Below are 21,842 nucleotides of genomic sequence, written 5' to 3' on the forward strand. Positions count from 1 at the left end.
GTGTGTACACACACCACTCAATCGTAGATCGGCAAATGTCGAAATCTTGAAATGTCGAAAGCATGGTTACGACTATCACATGAGTGCACGAACGCGTGTGTGGATAAGTCGATACAACGACAGAGGTCACCACAAGCGATCTCGTCTCTTAGGCCATTTTTAGGCCAAATAGACCGAAATGGGTGGACTGAGCCCGTGGGCCCTATGTGAGTAAAATTTTCTTGGACGGATAGGAAATAATAAGCTGGCCATGACGATCGTATGGCCAAGGGCAATTTTGGGCTTTGTGGGCAACACGAGCATTTGGGCCCACTTGGGCCCATTTACTCTACTATGACTATTTAGGTTATCTGTAGCACTCGAGGCGACTGTAGACCTTGGGAAAGGTTGTAAAATTATCGAAATACCCTCGATGGGTAAAATTACCGAAATACCCCCGTAGGGTAAAATAACGATTATACCTCTAGGAATTGAGATGTGTATGACTGACTTGTTTTATGATATATATATGACTAATTCTGAACATGGCGTACTGCATACACGACATACTACATGGGGTTGGGATCTTGTATTAGAGGAAGTGATTGATATGTGAGGGTCGCACGGGTCGCATGAGACGACTGTGGACCCACCGATGGCTGTAAGCCAATTTAGTGATTGGCAGCTCTGCTACAATATTGGTTAGTGCTGCAACCGGTGCTACATAAGGAGTGTAGGGATGGGTGGGTCGATTTAATCCCCACAAGAGTGTAGGGTTGGATAGGAGATGGAGTGCAGGGTTAGTATGGGTATTTATGCATTGCATATACTGATTCTGATATTGAAATGGGCTTAGGCCCATATATATGTGATATGTGCCATTTGATATGGGCTCAGGCCCAATTGCCACACTGTTACTGTGTGAGGCTAAGGCCCACACTAATTTTGTATTGGGCTAAGGCCAACACTAATTCTGTATTGGGCTAAGGCCAACACTAATTCTGTATTGGGCTAAGGCTCACACTGATTCTGTATTGGGCTAAGGCCCACACTGTACTGTTACTATTGAAGGGTTGAGGCCTAGACCGATTCTGTTTCTTTTTATTGGTTGTTTCTTTAATAAAGGGATCACACACTGAGTTTTCGTAAACTCACCCCGTTTTTAACTTTTCAGGTAATCCCTAACGTTAGACGTTTTGGATCTGCAAGGGACTCGGAGAGGGCCACACAACTGCACAAGTTTTATTCTGTTTTGCTCATTTACCAAAGCACTTTGATTTTGATTTGGGTTGTAATAAGGCCTCTAAAATTTCTGGATTTTATCTTCGGGATTTTATTGATTGTGATTCTTATCTGTTAGAAGTAGAACTCGATTTTCCAAAACAATAACTATTTTTAAGCACTACGTTTCCGCAACTCATTTTTTAAATATCATATTTTCGTAAATCATTTGTTTAAATTAAGCTTCCGCAACAATAAGGTTTTGAAGGTAACAACTTTTCTTTAATAAACCTCGATTGAAAATAAACAAACGTAAACTAAGGTTTTGTACAAGTTTTAAATGGCAAAAAGTTTAAAATTTCAAGAAGGGTTTTCAATGAAAACATGGTTTTCAAAAAACCAGATTCGGGCCTAACTTCTAGGTCAGGTTTGGGGTGTTACAGAACTTAAAAGGTGTTGTATCGCTGTTACGTAATAAGGCATATCAGTGGTGGCTCACTATTAAGGAGGGCACTCAGCCCGATCGACTGACATGGGAGTTCTTTAAGACCGCTTTCCAAGAGAAGTATGTGGGGGTCAGTTATGTGGATGCCCGTAGGAGGGAGTTCCTGAATCTGACTCAGGGAGATAGATCAGTGGTCGAGTATGAGGCTGAATTTTTGAGATTGAGCCACTATACGCGTGGTATGGTGGTGACTGAGTACGATCGATGTGTCCGCTTCGAGGATGGTCTCGGGGATAATTTGAGGGTTTTGATATCTCCACGGAGGGAGCGAGATTTTGCTGCACTGGTTGATAAGGCGAAGATCACCGAGGAACTGAAGTGAACTGAGCGCCAGAACCGTGACAAAGAGAGAGGTAGGAATAAGAAGGATTCAGAGCCCTCGTGTTCTATTCAGAAGCCTAAGAAAAAGGCCAAAGTTGATAGGCCGTGTAACACCCCGACCCGTGTCCGTCGCCAGATTAGAGTTACAAGGCATTACTAAACAAAGCACACATCCGAACAATTTACAAGTACACATAAACAAGTTTCTTAAATCAATCAAATTTTAAATCATAAAGTTAACATAAACTCTTTATGATTTATTCCATATTTTAAAACGAACATATATGTAGTCACATAAATCATATAATCACTTACATTTTCAAATCAAACATAATTTAAATACACCACATGTATATACAATATTTCTAAATACCTAATTATCACATAACATAATCTTAATTCAACAAACATCCAATATTAATCTTATTTCCGAAACACATAACTAAATATCACATTTTTATTCAACTTATATCACAAAACTTTAATATCTAACATAAACCAAATTTATCACATACATGTAACTTGAATATCTCATTCAAATGTAAGCTCAAATCATGATCAAATGTAGTCAAATTCAAGCATAAAAATTAAACACATCAAGCACCCATTCAGAAATGCATAAAACCCAATTTAAACAAAATGATCATGAACAAGCCATTTTTAAACCAAACCGAACACAAACATGGAAATTAAACCATTTTCGCATGGCTATTTATATATTATGATCCAAAACTAACCAAAAACATGTTCAAGCCTATACATGTCATAAGATCGAGTTCAAACTTTAACAAAATACCAAAAGAAGTCGATAGTGTGATAGACTATGCTGATGATCCCCGAGCTCGTAACGCGACTCCAAAATCTATAAAACAGAGGTAAACAAAGACACATACAGTAAGCTATTAAAGCTTAGTAAGTCATAAGCAAAAATTCATATACATATATATACTAATACTTATTCCATCATTAAGTTAAAATAAACCAAATATCCTAATATTTTGTACCATATAACATTTTAATAAAAATCACATTGTATTTTCATATAAACAAACCAGATGGCCAAATACACATAAATATTTAGCAAAGCCAAATTTTCAACAAATCATTATGCCAAAACATGCTTATATTCAAATGGTTAACTCATACTCTATATTTCATTTGAAACTATTATCAATTTAAAATAATCAACTTACCTTAACACTAATTAAGCAAATGGCTAACACATACCTGAATAATTTAGCTTTCTTAACACATTTATTTGCTTTTACTATTGCTCACATAAGATTTATAGAACATAGAACCTTGTATCACAAAGCCCGCTAGGCACAAAGCCCGATACATTTCACCGGCACAAAGCCTGCTAGACATAAAGTCTGAAGAAATTCACCGACATCAAGTCTGCTAGGCATTAAGCCTGAAAATCTCAGATACAAGGATGATCTTTCGTATAATTCTTTATGTTTACATAAGTCTTACTCAATAACCATATCTCCGTAAGAATTGAATTATATTCAATTCTTCATAGCAAACAAACATTCGAACCACATATGTATAATTTACAACATTAAATTTCAGCTCAAAGAATTTGTAACCTATATTCTAACCACATATGTATGTAAAATTCATACATTAAATTCCGCTCAGAAACTTTGTAACCTATATTTGAACCACATATGTATATATAATTCATACATTAAATACAGCTCAAGAACTTTAAATATATATATTCGAACCATATGTGCATATATATATAATTCATAATATTATGTTCAGCTCAAAGAACTTATATCATACATTCAAACTTTATATATATAATTCATAACTTTAAATTCAACTTAAGAAATTAAATCTTACATTCTAACTACATATCCATGTAAATTTTACTATTAGATTCATATCATTGGACTTAAAGCATACTTTAGCTAATATACATGTAATTTATACCATTAATATCAACCTCCCAAAATCAATTTCTATGTTCGGCTATCACATCGAAAAAAAATCACTAAGTTTTATTCAATTTATATACTTTTAGTTCCAGCTTACGAAATGTATGATAGATATATTTATATAAATTCCAATTTTATAACATTTAAATTGCTATTAGACTTACCTCGGATAGTGAAAAATTGAAATCGGATAATTAGTCGACGATTTTGGTTTTTCCCCGATCTAGCTCTGATTTCTTTGGTTCTTGATCTAAACATATTCAAAATGAGCTAGTTTAAATATTATTAATTTCAATTTAATCCAAAAACACATAAATGTAAAATTACAAATTTGCCCCTAACATTTTACATTTTTCACAATTTAGTCCGAATTACACAAAACACAAAACATTCAAATTTTGACTATACTATGGTTAGGCCGAAACTTCATTATACTCATACAAGTCCATGCATTTCATTTATTTCGTATTTTAGTCCCTCAAAAATTTATTTTCACAATTTAGCCCTAAATACTCAAGTTCATCAAAAATCCCAAGACAAAACATGTTAATCTAACACATATATTTCATATTTCATCAACTAACATCATAAAACTCAAACATCCATCAATGGCACATTTCAAAATCATCATCAATTCACAAAATTGAAGCATGGGTTTTGAAGAACACAAAACAACGATATCAAAAACGTAAAAATTATAAAAAATCTAACAAAGAACTAACCTTAATCAAAATTCAAAATGGCCGAATGTAGCTAGGTTCTTCTTTCTTTTTCTTTTGTTTAGTTTCGGTCATAAAGATGAAGAAAGAAAAAAAAATGAAATGAGGCTTATAATATTTTTATTATAACATAATAATATAATATACATAATTATAACCTTTATAATTAATATTAATAATATAAAAACTATATACTATCACTTAATGCCGTCCACTAGCATTTAAATGGATTAATTGCCACATAAAACCTCCATATTAAAAGAACATTCACTATTCAACCCTTCTAAAAATAATCACAAAATTTTTATTTTACGCGATTTAATCCTTTTATTTAATCGGACACTCAAACGACGAAATTAAATCATGAAATTTTCACACAAGTAAATTCACACATAAAAATTACAGAAAATAATATTAAAATATTTTTAAGACTCAGATTTGTGGTCCCAAAACCACTATTCTGATTAGGGTCAAAACCGAGTTGTTACGGGCCGATCAAAGTTGGGGCTCCCATTGCTGCTACTGGATAGCTATCGTGTACTGACTATGGTAGACGCCATCAAGGCGAGTGTTGGAAAAAGAATTAGGGCTTGTTTGAGGTGCGGTTCATTAGAGCATCATATTAGAGAGTGTCCGCGGAGGTCGGATCAGATGCAAGCTCTGAGTACTGGTACTGTACCACCACCGAGAGGTCGTGTGTAGGCCAGTGGCGGTAATGGGTTAGGCCATGATCAGAGAGCACTGGGCAGAGGTGTTGGTTATACTGAGGTGAGGCAGTCGGCTCTATTTTGTGTTGCACGTTGCCGAGAGGATGGAGATGCTCTGGACGTTATCACAGGTACATTCTTTATTTATAATGTACCTTATATTGCACTGATAGATATAGGATCCACTCACTCCTATATAACTTGTACTGTGTTCGAGAACTTGGGTATCTTGGTTGAGAGCACCGCGAGTGAGGTGACTGTACTGAGTCCACTGGGACAATCAGTAAAGGTAAATAAGTTGTTTAGAGGCGTTCCTTTAGAGGTTCAAGGGGATATTTTTCTGGCTGATCTGATGGAACTACCTTTTGGAGAGTTTGATTTGATACTGGGAATGGACTAGTTGGTTAAACACCGAGTGAGCTTAGATTGTGCCACAAAAAGGGTTGTACTGAGAACTGAGGAGGATAGCGAGGTAGTCGTAATTAGGGAATGTCAGAATTACTTGTCGAATGTGATTTCTGCATTGAGGGCGGAAAAGTTGGTTCGTAAGGGATGTGAGGCGTATTTGGCCTACATCAGTGTTTCTGTAACAACCTAGTTTTAGCTAAATCAGAACAGTGGTTTTGGGACCACAAATCCAAAGTCAAAATATTTATTTTATTATTTTATTATGGTTTACAGCATGATAGAATTATTGTGTGAAATTTTCGTAAAGAAATTTTACCGTTTAAAGGCTTAATTCGGTAAAAAAGACTAAATTGCGTAAAGTGCAACAGTTGTGTTCTATAAGCTAAAGGTATTAAATAGCTATAGAACTTTAAAGTGGAGGTATCTATATGGTAATTAGACCATTAGTGTGTTAGTGGATGATAGTGGTCTGACAATGTTGTAATTTTTAAATATTATAAAGGTTAATATAGTAAATTAGGTATTAAGTGAATAAATAAAGAAAACGTAAAGCTTTCATCTTTATTTTCCTTCCTCAACCGAAAGTTCAAGCAAAAAAGAAGCCATAGATGCTGGAAAATTTCAGCAAGTCAAATTCCTTGCATGTAAGCCCTTAAACTATCAGTTTCTTATAATTTTTACGTTTTTGAGATCGTTGCTCCGTAATCTAGCTAGCTCGCGCCTTTGAATTTGGAACTCTTAAAGATTTAACATGTTACCATTATTGAATGTTTGAGCAAATTGATGATTTATGATAGATTATGAATATTTGATGTTAGATTTTCATCTTTTATAAAGTGATTTTTGAGAAAAATGTCAATTTTGGACTAAATTATGAAATGTGGAAATTTAGTGGTTAAAATGTGAAATAAATTGAAAATGTCGGTTGATAGTAACATATGGAAAATTCAACTAGCTTGGGTTTGTGTTGAATTTCATGAAATTGTGATTTTATGTAATAAGGACTAAATTGCAAAAATGTGAAATAATAGGGGTAAAAATGTAATTTTTCCAAAATATGTAAATTGTGCTAAATTGAATGAAATGATGATTAAATAAGTAAAATTTTATGTTTTCTAGAATGAGAAAAGAGGAATTGGGATCTAGATCGAGGGAAAATTAAAGTATCAAATTAGTTGACCTAAATTCGTCGTTTTAGCGAATGAGGTAAGTTCGTATGTTTAATAAGCATTAAATTATACATGTTTAAATGCTTAATTGAGATAATTATGGTAAATGTTTAAATATTGAATTTAATTGTGATTACAATGATTTGAAAATGTTCGACGGAGATTCAACAAAGTAAAAGTCCTGGTTGAACCTTAGGAATAGATAGAATACAAATGTCATGACATTAGGGTTACCGAGGTTACATGTAAGACCATATCTGGGATATGGCATCTATATGAGAATTTGTGTAAGACCATGTTTGGGACATTGGCATCGATATGAGAATTCGTGTAAGACCATGTCTGGGACATTGGCATCGATGTGATTTCGTGTAAGACCATGTCTGGGACAGTGGCATCGATATGTGATTTCGTGTAAGACCATAGCTAGGCTATTGGCATCGATACGAGATTACATCTAAGACCATATCTGGGATATGATATTGTTACAGTACCATGTGTACGAGATCCCCTAGTATCCTCTAGTATTCCAAATGGTTCAACGGGAAAAGTGGATGAAACATGGTTATAAGTGATTGTACAATGAAAGCAAGGTATTCGTGACATAAATCAACAAGCAAGTGAAAGTTGAGAATGAAAGTACGACCGAGTTAAGCAAGACAGGCACGTACAGAACCTATGTGCGAATCGAATGAAAGTGAATTGGTGAGTTCATACCGTATCATGTATATGAAATGAGAAAGGTATGTGTTTAAATATGTTGTATACCAAAATGTGCTCATTTGGCTATATGGAAGTATGAATTGAATGTTATATGAGAATTAAATTGATTAAACTTGTGAAAGCTAAGGTTAGCTATGTAAATGATTATATGATTGAGAATGAAATAAAATATGATCTATGTGAATTGTATAGATGAAATATGATATGTGTTATGAGGACGTATGGAACTGGAAACGAAATTTTATGAAATGTATGAAAGAAATCATGAAAGAGTAAAATTTGCAATAAAACAGTTTTGGATAGTAGCAATTTTATAACTTTGAAAAATCACTAAAAATTGTGGGAATCGCATTATTGGTTGAATAAGACATGAAATTAAAGCTTATTGAGTCTAGTTTCACATAGAAGAAACGATGTAGCCAAATAATCTTTTATTATGAGATATTTGAATTTTTGTGAGATAAAGTCGGAATGATTTTGGAATCTCCTGTTCTAACTTTGTAAAATCATTAAAAATTATATAAAAATAATTATGGGTTAGAATTTATATGATTAAAATTATTAGTGAGTCTATTTTCAAGAGAAACAAACGGGAAAATCATCTGAATCACGTACTAAGAGATAATTAATTTTTAGAGAAGAAGGGTCGGAACTGTCAGACAGCAGAACAAGGACGACTTTGAAGAATTAACTGTACTCATTGGCTAAACCAAAAATTCTGGAAATTTTATGGTAAGAAGATATGTGAGTCTAGTTTCGGGAAAATCAAGAAGATCTTAATTTGGAGTTTCGTAGCGCAAGATATAAATAATTTAGTGCCTATGACTTGAGTAGACAACTTGATGTAAACATGAGTAAATAGTGGAACTATGTGCAATTTTGATTGTATTATCTTGAAAACATGTTGTGAGGATTGATAAAAGCAGGTTAACAGATTACTTATTATTTACATATCAACTTACTAAGCTTTATAGCTTACTTTGTGTTATTTTTCTATGTTTATAGTGTTCCAAAGGCTCGCTCGGGTTGGAAATCATCAGGGATCCCATCACACTATACAGTTATGGTTTCGGTAATTAAAAAGATTTGAAATTTTGGTTAAGTGACATGTATAGGCTAGTTGGTTTGTTAAGTGGATAAGTGATTTTGGCTATTGGTGCCTATATGATTGAAATGTATTGAGCCATGAGATTTGGCTTGTTTATAATGTGAGGTTTGATATGTAGATGGCCTTATAATTGGTATGTGATTGTGGTTATGTGGTAAGTAGAGGTGCTCATGGGTCGGGCTGAGCCCAGAAAAAAATTCGGCCTGGCCCGAAATATTGGCCTAGAATTTTGCCCAGGCCTGGCCCGAGAAAATTTTCATAAGCCCGGGCCCGACCCGGCCCGGCCCGTTTTTTAAATAAATACCAAAAATTTATTTTAAAAATTAAAACAAAAATTTTAAAAAGTATTTTAAAAATATTTTAAAATTAAAAAAAATTAAAAAAGTATTTTAAAAAATTTAAAATTTAAAAAAATTTAAAAAAAGTATTTTAAAAGTATTTTAAAAATAAAAAAATAAAAAAATAAAAAAAATTTATTATATTCGGGCAGGGCCCAGGCCAAAAAAGTGGTGCCCAAGCCCGACCCGTTTTTTAATCGGGCCTCGTTTTTTTGCCCAAGCCCATATTTTGGGCCTATATTTTTACCCAAACCCTCCCATATTTCGGGCGGGCCGTAAGGCCGAGCTGGGCCGCCCGGCCCATGAGCACCTCTAATGGTAAGCTTTAGTAAAGTTATTGATGCATTAGTGAAAGTGTCCAAATTGATATTACGATTGATGAATAATGGTATTTATGTGTTTGTTTATATTGGTATTGAGAGGTTAGGTTGTAATTGAGATGATGAAAAAGGAACGAAGTATTTTAGGTCTAAAAGACATTGATTTACATGCCTTGTTAAATCAATTTAAATGATGATTGTTTGGTTAAATAATAAATCATATTGATTTGGTATGTTTGTGGTTAGGAAAAAGTTTGTGTATGATAGATAAAACGGTTGAATTGGTATGGCATGTTTGATGCAATTATGGTTAATGTTTGATGCATGAATTCACAATGTTTAAGCTGCCTATTGTGTTTAAAAATGGTATATTTTGTGCTTGTGTAGGGTTGACCCTTATGGTTGGAAAATGGCCTATATTCGTCCACACGGCTTTTCACACGGGCATGTGATGTCTATTACTTAGAAAATTCTTAAAATTTTAAAAATTTTTATGTGTAACCAGTTTAGTCCCGAACCTTCTTAAAAGCATGTTTTAGATCTCATAGACTTATTTAAGGGATAATGTGATATGATGATACATGATCAATGTATATGAAATATTTGTATAATGATGTGAATTGTTCGGTAATGCCTCTTAACCCTAGTCCGACGACGGATATGGGTTAGGAGTGTTACTGTTTCATATTCTGGGGATTCTTCGATTAAGGATATCGGGACGGTTAAGGACTTTTCAGATTTTTTCCTGAAGAGCTACCTGGGTTACCTCCGAATCATGAAGTAGAGTTCGGGATTGAGCTCATTCCTGGTACAGCTCCGGTGTCTATCGCTCCCTAAAGAGTGGTACCGAAAGAGCTTGTAGAGCTTAAGGCTCAGATCCAAGAGCTACTGGATTGTGGGTTCATTTGCCCTAGTGTGTCTCTGCAGGGAGCACCAGTTCTGTTTGTAAAAAAGAATGATGGATTCATGCGTATGTGTATTGACTATCAACAATTGAACAGGTTAACAATCAAGAATAAGTATCCTTTACCGATGATAGATGATCTGTTTGATTAGTTCCGAAGGGCTTCAGTTTTTTCCAAGATTGACCTTCGATCAGGATATCATCAGTTGAGAGTTAAGGAGACTGATGTATACAAGACAACATTTAGGACTCGATACAGTCATTACGAGTTCCTAGTGATGCCATTTGGACTGACGAATGCACCAGCAGCTTTCATGGATCTGATGCACTGAGTGTTCCAAACCTATCTGGATCGGTTCATGGTGGTTTTTATTGATGACATACTGGTGTATTCGAAGACTGAGGATCAGTACGATGAACACCTCAGAGTGGTTCTGCAGATTTTACGAGAGAAACAACTGTACGCCAAGTTCAGTAAATGTAAGTTCTGGTTACAGGAAGTAACATTTTTGGGCCATGTAGTTTCTGCTAAGGGGATTAAGGTCGATCCTCAAAAGATTGAGGCAGTGTTGGATTGGAAACAGCCTAAGACTGCATCTGAGATTCGCAGTTTTCTGGGACTGGCAGGGTATTATCGATGATTTGTAGAGGGTTTTTCACTGATTGCAGCACCCTTGACTAAGCTGCTATGTAAAGGTGTGCTCTTTAACTAGACTGATGCGCAGCAAGAGAGCTTTGAGAAGCTCAAAAATGTATTAACTGAGGCCCCTGTTTTGATACAGCCAGAGTCTGGAAAAGAGTTTACTATCTACAACGATGCATCACATGTCGGTTTGGGATGTGTGTTGTTGATGCAAGAGGGTAAGGTGGTAGCGTATGCGTCTCATCAGCTTAAGACTCATGAGGTGAATTATCCGATGCATGACCTACAGTTGGTCGTAGTGGTGCTCGTATTGAAAATCTAAAGGCATTACCTATATGGTGAAAAGTGTATCATCTACACGGATCACAAGAGCCTTAAGTATCTCCTCACTCGGAAGGAGCTAAATCTTAGCAGTGTAGATGGATTGAGCTGCTTAAGGATTACGACTGTACAATTGAATACCACTCTGGTAAGGCTAATATGGTGGCTAACGCACTGAGCCGTAGGGCTGTGACTAATTTGAGGGTGATGTTTGCTCGTCTCAATTTATTTGATGATGGTAGTCTGTTGGCCGAACTCCAAGTTAAATCGACTTGGATAGAGTAGATTAAGGGTAAACAGTTAGAGGACTAGTCTTTGGGTCTTCGTTTCTGACAAATTGAGAGTGGGAATACTGTGGATTTTAGACTGAATAACGAAGGGGTACTTTGTTTCCGTGGGAGAATTTGCGTACCGAATGATATTGAGTTGAGGCAGTCAATACTGAGTGAGATGCATAGTAGCCCTTATGCTATGCATCCTGGCATAAATAAGATGTACCGTAACCTTCATGAGTTATACTGGTGGCCAGGTCTTAAGTGAGAGGTTACCGAATTTGTGGCTATGTGTCTAACATGCCAACAGGTTAAGGTTGAACAACAGTTACCTTTGGGATTGTTGCAGCCAGTTAAGATTTCACTTTGGAAGTGGAAGCGTGTAACTATGGATTTCATTAGTGGGTTACCCCTCACACCCACTAAAAAGGATTCCGTGTAGGTCATCGTGAATCGATTGACCAAATCCACCCACTTCATACCGGTTCGTACTGACCACTCTCTGTAGAAGCTGGCTAAATTGTATGTGTCTGAGATAGTGAGACTACATGGGGTACCGGTTTCAATAATATATGATAGGGATCCTCGCTTCACGTCTTTGTTCCGGAAGAAGCTACATGAAGCTCTGGGTACAAGATTGGAGTTTAGTATTGTGTTCCATCCTCAGACTGATGGTCGGTCAGAAAGGGTGATTCAGATACTAGAGGATATGTTGAGAAGTTGTGTGATTGACTTCCGAGGCAGTTGGGAGGATTACCTGCCGCTAGCAGAATTTTCTTATAACAACAGCTATCAATCTAGCATGCAGATGACACCCTACGAGGTACTATATGATCGTAGGTGTCGCACACCTTCATGATGGACTGAGTTGGGCGAGCGGCGTGTTCTGGGCCCTGAACTAGTTTCTGATACCAAAGATAAATTTAGGTTGATTCGAGACCGACTAAAGGCGACATCAGACAGATAGAAGTCCTATGCGGATCTGAAGCGTCGAGAGATTGAGTATTCGATGGGGGACTTCGTTTTTCTCAAGGTCTCACTGTGAAAGAAGGTACTGAGATTTGGTCGCAAGGGCAAGTTGAGCCTTAGATTTATAGGACATTACCGAGTGCTTAAGCGAGTAGGACCAGTTGCTTACCAGTTAGAGTTACCTTCGGAATTGGATCGGATTCATGACGTGTTCCACATCTCTATGTTAAGGCACTACCGCTCTAATCCCATGCATATTTTTCCAGTGGTGGAGATTGAGCTTAGACCAGATCTGACTTTCGAGGAAGAGTCGGTTCAGATACTGGATCGTGATGTAAAAGTTCTAAGGAGGAAGTCTATTCCACTGGTTAAAGTTCTCTGGCGTAATCATAGCACCGAGGAGGCTACGTGGGAGCCTGAGGATGCAATGCGTCAGCAGTATTCCCATCTGTTCTGATCAGGTAAAATTTCGAGGTCGAAATTTTCTTTTAGTGAGGTAGAGTTGTAACGCCCTAAAATTTCTTATATATTTTTCCGTATGTTTGTGACACAAATATCTGTCAGCTTTAGTGATTATGTGTTCTGGGAGTGTTTCGAAGGTCCCAAGTTCAAGCCTTCGCTTGGGAAAATTTTTGTCAGAATGAGCCTGCTGGTCTGGTGGTTAAGTGGTGTGTTGGAGTGCTAGGGGTCTTAAGTTCGAATCTTTGTACGTGCAAGGGGGATTTTTTTGTACATGTGCCGTGAAAAAGTTTGAAATGTGGTAAAATTTTGAGTATTTAAGGAGTTTAGGATTGTTGTAGCTGATTTTTAGGAGGATGTTAAGGGAATTTCGGTTGTTAAGGGATTTGGGAATTGAGGGGAGTGTTTTGTGGAGATTTGGATGGAGGAGTTTGGATAGAACCGAAACTAGTAGTGGCAATTTTGGCTACCCTCTCTCATTCCTCAATTTTGTGATAGCTTTGTCGTTTCTGCTTTTGGTTTTTCTCTCTGTTTTCATCTTTTATTCTTTTTTTTTCTTCCCAAGCCGAATGATAATTGTTTCTTTTCCCAAATCTCGATTTCTCCTAATCTTTTGATGTTTTGAATTTATTCTCTCTTTGCTGCCAAATTGCTGCCAAAATTTCTATAAAAAGTTTTTTCCCCTCTCACCTATTTTATTTTCCTATTTGCTTCTTTGTGTTCATTCGTTCCGTGAGTAAGCGTACGTTTTCGTGGTACGGTAAGTTATGTTTCTACTTCTTGATTAACTTTTGTTTGGTTAAGTGGTTTAAGGGGATTTTCTGTTGGTTGATTAGGAGTTGACCAAAGGGCTGGAGGTCTCTGATTGACATCTTAAGTGGGAGAAACCTCCCTCTTTACTCGATCAAAGGTAATGTTGTTGTGAGTTTAACGCTTGGTCAACTTATGTGTATTTGATTGAGTAAATGTTTAAGTGAATAATCAGTGATTGTTCAGTCAAGTGTAGGTTTCAAAGACTTGGGGTAGTTTTCTCAGCAAATAAAAACCAGGTATGTAAACGTAACCCCAGAATTCGAATTCGACAATAGTCGAAATAGATGAAGGTCGACGCCATACGGGCGTACGATCACCCGGAATAGATGAAGGTCGACAAGAGCCGTGTGACCGAATACAGACGTGTGATCAACAAGGTTGGCCATGTGTGATTCATGGGCCGAGCCGAATTGAGCCGTGTGGGCCCCACACAGATGAACCACACAGGTGTGTGAGAATATTGGGCCAGGCTGTATGGTCCACACGACCATGGGCATACAACATGGGCATGTAGGCCCATTTTTACTATTTGACTGTTAAGGTTGCACGAGTCGCACGAGTCGCCCGAGTCGACTGTAGACCTACTGTAGGGGTGGTTAGCTTACCTAGACCCCTAATTGACTGAAATGATTGTATGACTGATATGAATAAGCATGATGATGATCCATTGATTTGATACTGTATGCCCTGATTACATGCACGATATTATGTTATAGTATATCATATTTGTATACTGCATTGCATTGGGTTGGGGGTTTATTTTGATAGGAGGAAGTGTACTGAAAAGCCTCGAGCCTAATTTTCTAGCAGCTCAGTTGCAAACTACTGTCTAATGTCGCATTCGATACTTTTTGGAGTGTAAGGATGGGTGGGTTGATTATATCCCCACATGGAGTGTAGAGGCTGGCTAGGTAGGACCTGTATACTGTATAATCTGTTACTGTAATGGGCCAAGACCCAAACACATGATTGCTTTTGTGCTGAGATGGGCTAAAGCCCAAACTGGTATTGTCACTGATACTGAAAAGGGCATAGGCCCAGGCTATGATTACTTTCTGTCTGTTTGCTTTATATGGGATTATACACTGAGTTTTCGTAAACTCACCCTTCTGATTTGACTGTACAGGTAATCCCTAGACATAGGAGGATCGGTGCGACGGAGGACTCAACGGCAGCCACACGACCTATTTAATTCGACTTAGTACTTAATTATAATTTTGAATTTATTTTGGAGGATATTTTACTGTAATAATGGCCTCTTTAGATTTATATTTTTAATTTGGGATTTTTATTGTTTTGATTTATAACTGCTAGTAGTAGGGATAATCGAGTTTTCAAAAAGAACCAAACGTTTTAACAAAATTCACTCAAATACACAATTGTTTTAAAAAGCTTCCACAATAAGTGACGTTTTGAGAATTAATCATGTTTTGAAAATGAACGAGACGTCTTGGAATTAAAATAAGATATTGTCAAGAGGTTATATAGGTAGGAGCTTTTTGACAACAACTCTCTTTTTCGGAAAACACTACCATGTGACATCGCCAGATTCAGCCATAACGTCTAGGCCGGGTTTGAGGTGTTACATTACGTTTGGATACTCCAAATTCGCTATAAAAAATTTACCTTGAAGATTTAATGCATTGTATTTTAATGGGTGTAAACTAATTCAGGTGAGTTGTTTATTTATAAGAATAATTAAGAGTAGGGAAAAGCAATAGTGTTGGCCTAATTTCTATGATTTTTATATATTTTGATCCAAAGTTTTACATAAGTTATGATATGATATATATTTTTTATATTCTTTAAATGTTAGAAATTGCTTTTTTTTTATATTCTTTAAATGTTTATATAAGTTATAATATGATATATATTTTCTATAAATCACATTTATGCTTACTATACTTAAAAAGACAAAAAAAATCGATTAAACTTATAGTTAATAATTATTAAAGAATTTACAAGAAATTAACAACAAAAAGTTATATTTAAAACTTAATTAACAACAAACTGCCATTATTCTCGCGTTATTATCAAAACATAGGTTAATTAAATATAGCGAGCTCTCCTAAGCTGCCAACAATACTATGTTTTAAGACCATAATGTAAGGGTGTTCTAAATTCGATTCGATTCGAAAAAATTGAAAAAAAAAATAATTTTGAGTTAATCGAATCGAGTTATTCGAATTATTCGAATTATTCGAGTCAACTCGAATAAGAAATTTCAGATTTCGAGTTCGGGTCGAGTTAAATTTTTACAATTCAAATAACTTGAATAATTTGAATAACAGATTAGTATAAATACCGTTTTTGTCTCTGTCAATTTTGAAAATAAGCAAATTGGTCTCTCTTAACAAAAATTATAAAAAAAACAAAGTAATTTTCAAAATCTGAAAATAATTTTTAAAATTCAAAATATTTATAGAAATTCTAATATTTATATTTTTTTAAAATTATAATTTTTTAAAAAAATATAAAAAATTTAATAAAATAATACTTTTAGAATCTAAATAAGTGATTAATGATTCATGTTTATAATACTAAAATATCTTCTTTTTTTTACTTAAAAAAAGTTTTCAAATATATATTGTTTCAAATTTTTGTGTTTTAACATGTAAATAGTTATATTGTACCAGATTTTAATTTAACATTATTAATTTTTCTAATTTAACTCAAACGGTTTCACTCGATTCAATCGAACGCTCACCCCTAATTCGAGTTATCTGAAAATCCAAATAAAAAAAAAGATAAAACTACGTCATTTTGATAAATGTTTACCTTTTCTAAATTTAAAAGTCAAAACTATCAAGTTAAAAGGCAAAACTACGTTGTTTTGATAAATGCTTACCCATTAGTCTTACTTTCCTTCCCAAATCCCCCCACTCTCCTTTTTTCCTTTACTCAAAATTAATCTAAAAGCTTGTACTTCGTCTACTTGTAAAATAATCGGTCCATGTAAACGGAACATTGAGTATAAATAATAAGATTCGTTAATTCGACTCGATTCGACTCGAAATTTTTTGACTCGATTCGAAAAAAATTCAAATTGAATTCAGTTGCTAAAATAGGATTCGTTAACTCAACTAACTCGAAATTTTTTAACTTGATTCGACCCGACTCGATCGAATACTCACCCCACCATAATGACACATTATTTTCTTTTTAAATATAGCCATTTATTCGTTATCTTGTAATTTAAATTTGTCTCGCCAAACCCAATTTCTATTTATTCATTATAAAATATATTATTAATAATATAAATGAATAGTGGTTGCGGAGTAAAAAAAGTTGAATAAATTGGGACCAGGATACATGGACATATTTAATTTGAATCTAAAAGTTTGAGACTTTCGCTATATATTTCAAAATTTAATTTCATCCAGGTGGTACTATACAAGAATCACAAGTAGCATAAATATTAAAGATTAGGGTAAAGTCCATAAGTACTTTTTTTAAAATATGGATTGAATTTAAATACCAAATATTATATTAAACCGAAATTGTAACTTCCTTAACTCATTAACTTTCAACCTAATAAGATAAAGTTGAAGATGCCCACTATTAAATAATTAAAAAACTAATCCTAAATTGAACAGATAGCTAGAACACTAAAACTTTTGTTTTGTTTTTTTTTAAATATGGTTATGGATTGATTTGTTTTTGGTAAAGAAAGCTGGTTTTTATTTGAAAATAATTTAGGTTCTCGTTCTTACAGGAATTTTGTAAACTATTAATTCAAATCACTAACATTATATTAATTATATAATATAAATTTTCACATTATTTGTGTTCGATAGGTAAAATATTATGCCTTAATTTAAATCATTAACATGAATTTATCTAAAAAAACGTTGTATTAAATTAAAACATGTAAGTAATAAGAGGTACTTACAAATGCAATTAAAGAGCACTTAAAATGGAGTTGTTTGATTAGGCAGTTCAAATGAGCCTATCAAATACTTCTTTTGTAAGATCCAATTCACTTTTTCAATAAAAAAAAACATAATAAATAAATGATAAGAAAATTGACATTAATATATATTAATTCATATTATTTAAATTTATTGAATCCCAAGCAGTTATAACGATCAAATAATTTAATTCCATTTCAGCTCAAAATGTAAACTTCTTGAAATGCAATGGACAAATTTGTCTCCAACATATATTGCATGAACATACACCAAGAAAATGTGGACACAACATCATGCTTTTGTATTTAGTACTCAACTTGAAGGGCTAAAATATAATTTTCCTCTCTTTCTGAAAATTCTGACCCATAATACTGGCAAACTAGGGAATGGAGAGCAGAAGAGCACTTTACACGTTAACGCATTTCAAGGGAGCTCAGGTCTAGCTTGTACCTCTACACGGAAATAATCTCCATATAATAGGTGTTCAGTCGATTAACCGACCCAAAATAACATTAATCGAATTAATTAATTTTTCAAAATTTTTAATGGTTAATCGAACCGAAATTTTTTTAAAAAAATTAACCAAACCAAAATTTTTTCAATTAATTCGGTCAGTTAACCGAATTAACCGAAAATTATATATTTTTTATTTTTGGTTAAAAATTAATCGAATTACCCGAATTAACCGAATTAAATCACTACATAATTAAAAATATTACATAAGTCTTTAAATCACTACATAATTAAAAACATTACATAAATCTTGAAATTAACACATAATTGAAATGTAAGTCTTTAATATTCTCCATTTGTATCCATTTCTTCTCTCCAAAAGATCTCCATTTGCATTAAACCTACAAAAAGAAAAAACATGTGCCTATTTATATATTATTTTTTAAATTATTTTTATTTATTAAATTATTTGTAATTTTTATGATTGGGTTGGATTGGGTAATTAGGTTGGGTTGGATACTTGGGTTTGGATTGGATTTAGGTGAATAGTGGGCCTATTTATATATTATAATTTTATTTATTAATTTTTTCAATTAAACCGAAAAAATTTAGTTAACCGACCGGTTTCGAACCGAATTAACCGTTAATTAAAAAATCAAAAAATAATTAATCGATCCCCAACCAAAAAACTTCGGTTAACCGACCGATTAACCGAATTCAGTCGATTAACCGAATTTTTTCGGTTTTATCCGAATTTTGCACAGATACATCACTGATATCTTGTGATGTCTCTATAACCAAGTGACTGTCCAAAGTAAAAGTGGTACTGTCAGAATATATACAAGAATAAAAATAATATAGAAGATCTAAAGGAGTAAACAAAAATGCAGCCAACTCAAAGAATTATAAGGTAATGCCTATTCCTAGTTTGAGCATTGTGTTTAAAGGCATGGAATAATAAACTACTTGGTGAAATATAAGGGTAGAAAACTACTAAGATAAAACTTTGGTTTTAGCATATGAACCAAAAACAACAATATTTTGATAGTTCAGTGCATCAACAACTGCAACTTCAATAATATTTCCCATTAACTAAAACTATAGACATACGAATGGCTCTATTTTTATAATATACTTAGTCCTACACATGTTAAATTTCATTTGTTGTTTTGGACTACCAAAGGTATCAAGAGAAAATGGTTCATTCCAATGATGCATCCTCTTAAATGAGAAATAACAATAACAAATAAACAGTGCCTTCAACTATATAATAGCATATAAGGCACCATAAAATACAATAAACCTATTTCTGTAAATTCGAAATTTCTGGGCCTCCTGGCAGCTACCAAATTTTGCACCTTGATCAAAACAAAAACAGTTAACACCAAAAGGAACACAGTCAAGGCAGCATTAAACTGACTCGATACTTAAACCACAACTAAATCCATCAAAAGAACAAAGAAAAATAAGCTTTTTATGGCATTAAGATTTTTCTTCTTATTTCAAAATTTTTTAATTAATTACAACAAGTATAAGAAATGATGCTAATCTCAGCATAAAATAATAACTCCAGGAAGAAAAAAAGACTACTACCAAAGTAAATTTTTATTGGGTGTTGAAATGACACATCACGGACATGTCCAAATTTGTCATGAGGGCACCATGAAGAGCACTTAAATTCTGTAAAACATAACAATTTATTAAGCATAAAGGCATATGTACAAAAAAGATCACTTTTATGACTTGATATAATAAAAAAATTGAACACAAACATAAATTAAAAGGCATAATTGGAAATTACACAATTCTTGAAAGTTCAGAGCAGATTACCTTTATCTCCACACCTTCTATGAAAAGATTTAATGAAATTAACAGCTTTATCCCAAAGAAACAAATTGAAGAACTCCTCTACCTTAATCTGCAGCCCAAGAAACATTACTTCAGAATAAATAAAGAACATACCGATGTTACAAATATTTTGCAATATGGTAGAACTTTGGGAAAATGAGTTCACAATTTAGTACCGGAAACTTTGTTTCTGCAACCTTGGTAAAACATTCAGCAACTGGCAAAAAAAACATAGATTACAATGACATTTACAAAAATGAACGAGTAGTATCATATATAAAAATGAGACTAACTAGACGCAGCATATCATCACTCAGCACTTAGGAAGAAAGTGGAAAATCTATGGCCTCATGTCTATATATGAATCCGAAAAAGAAAATCAGTTTACTTTCCTCCCACACTTAAAATTTTCTACAGCCAAAACCCACAAGTGCATTTAAATAAGCCTTCACGGTACAACACTAAACACATCTACGTTCTCTTGCCACATATACCCTCATTTGCAAACAAAATGATGATGATATTCTGCCCATTTCTACAAGAAATAATGAGCTTCCATACTCTATCCATTATGTTTACTTCAACACCTACAGAACCAGTTAAGTCGTGACTTCCCTTAGCCTCCTAATAAGTTGAGTTGGAACCACCTTTGAAGATTATTACCGGATTTGCAGTTATATTAGGAATTTCACAATGATATCGGGTTTATATAGGGCATATAAAATTAAGTTGTAAACTTCTGAGAAGCTTTTGGAATTATTGTTTCTTTAAGCCATATGGATTTGGCAATTTATCCCAAAATTTTCTCTCTCAAGTGCACTTCTTTCCTTCCACCGTTGTTCTCCTTAACCCCCCCTCTCCCCCCCCGGTTCTTTGTTTCTTCTGGTTTTCAGTTTATACTCCCTCTATTTCTCTATTTTCCCACCTTTTCCCTATTTCTAATCATCCAAATCACTAGTCTAGAGCCAGAAGTGAAATCCAATCAGATAGGAGTAGGGTGCGTACATAACATTAAATACATAACCAAGGAACTTTCTATGTAGCAAAGTGTGAAATTAGACTGACACAACTAGAAACGATGAAAAAAATGAGAGATATGTATAAAATGAGAAAGTTAAAATTCAGAACTGCATTAACTAACCCTTTGGTGCATCACAATTCTCTGGCTTCCATGAAAAGGTACCTTCTGATGCTGAAACCCCAGTGGGTATTTAGGGTTTCGGGAAATCAAATAATGTGGATGGGGAAGGTAATATATCTGTAGAGCAACTGAGAGGATTTTGGGGTATAAAATAGAAGAACAAGGTTTGCATATTTTAGTCAAGCAAAGAAAAGACTGTTAAAGAAAAGGCAAAAGGGAATTGGGGGAGATGATATCAGCCATTCTTGGGTATTTAAGAACAAAAAAGGCGCTGTTTCAATAAGAATTAAAAAAATTTCACGGCAGTTACGGGAAAAATGCCGCTAAATATGCACTATTTGCGGCGTTATTTCCACAAACACCACAATAGAAGGACTTATTGAGGCATTTTTTGGTTAGCCCCATTGATGGTATATATTTGTGGTGTTTTTTATCTAAACGCCACTAAAAACGCTGCTAAAAGCTTATTTTGTTGTAGTGAATCGTACTAGAATGTTACATATTTCTTAACTTCAATCATAGGTGGAAATGAAATTATTCATACTTCGAAGAGTGTATGGAATAAGGAGATCATGATATTTTTAATTACGTAGATTCAAGCTCAGATGATGATAAACTCGGTCAAGGACCAACAGATGATA

The 21,842-nt window shown here is 34.3% G+C and overlaps 1 long non-coding RNA gene across 4 annotated transcripts; it reads right to left on the minus strand.

Moving 5' to 3' along the window:
• Window positions 1-18,443: 18,443 nt before the first annotated feature.
• On the minus strand, window positions 18,444-21,559 carry LOC107945942 (uncharacterized). Of its 4 annotated transcripts, XR_005921632.1 has the most exons (6): window positions 21,202-21,542; window positions 20,237-20,277; window positions 20,043-20,130; window positions 19,806-19,892; window positions 19,516-19,570; window positions 18,585-18,613 (listed from the first exon to the last, which is right to left on the minus strand). It is a non-coding gene; the product is annotated as an uncharacterized lncRNA (long non-coding RNA). The 4 variants fall into 4 exon arrangements; XR_001696782.2 differs by lacking the exon at window positions 19,516-19,570 and having other exon boundaries at window positions 18,444-18,613; window positions 21,202-21,540; XR_001696783.2 differs by lacking the exon at window positions 18,585-18,613 and having other exon boundaries at window positions 18,660-19,570; window positions 21,202-21,559.
• Window positions 21,560-21,842: the final 283 nt, after the last annotated feature.

This window comes from Gossypium hirsutum, chromosome D12, assembly GCF_007990345.1.
Source record: "Gossypium hirsutum isolate 1008001.06 chromosome D12, Gossypium_hirsutum_v2.1, whole genome shotgun sequence".
NCBI classification, from domain to species: domain Eukaryota; kingdom Viridiplantae; phylum Streptophyta; class Magnoliopsida; order Malvales; family Malvaceae; genus Gossypium; species Gossypium hirsutum.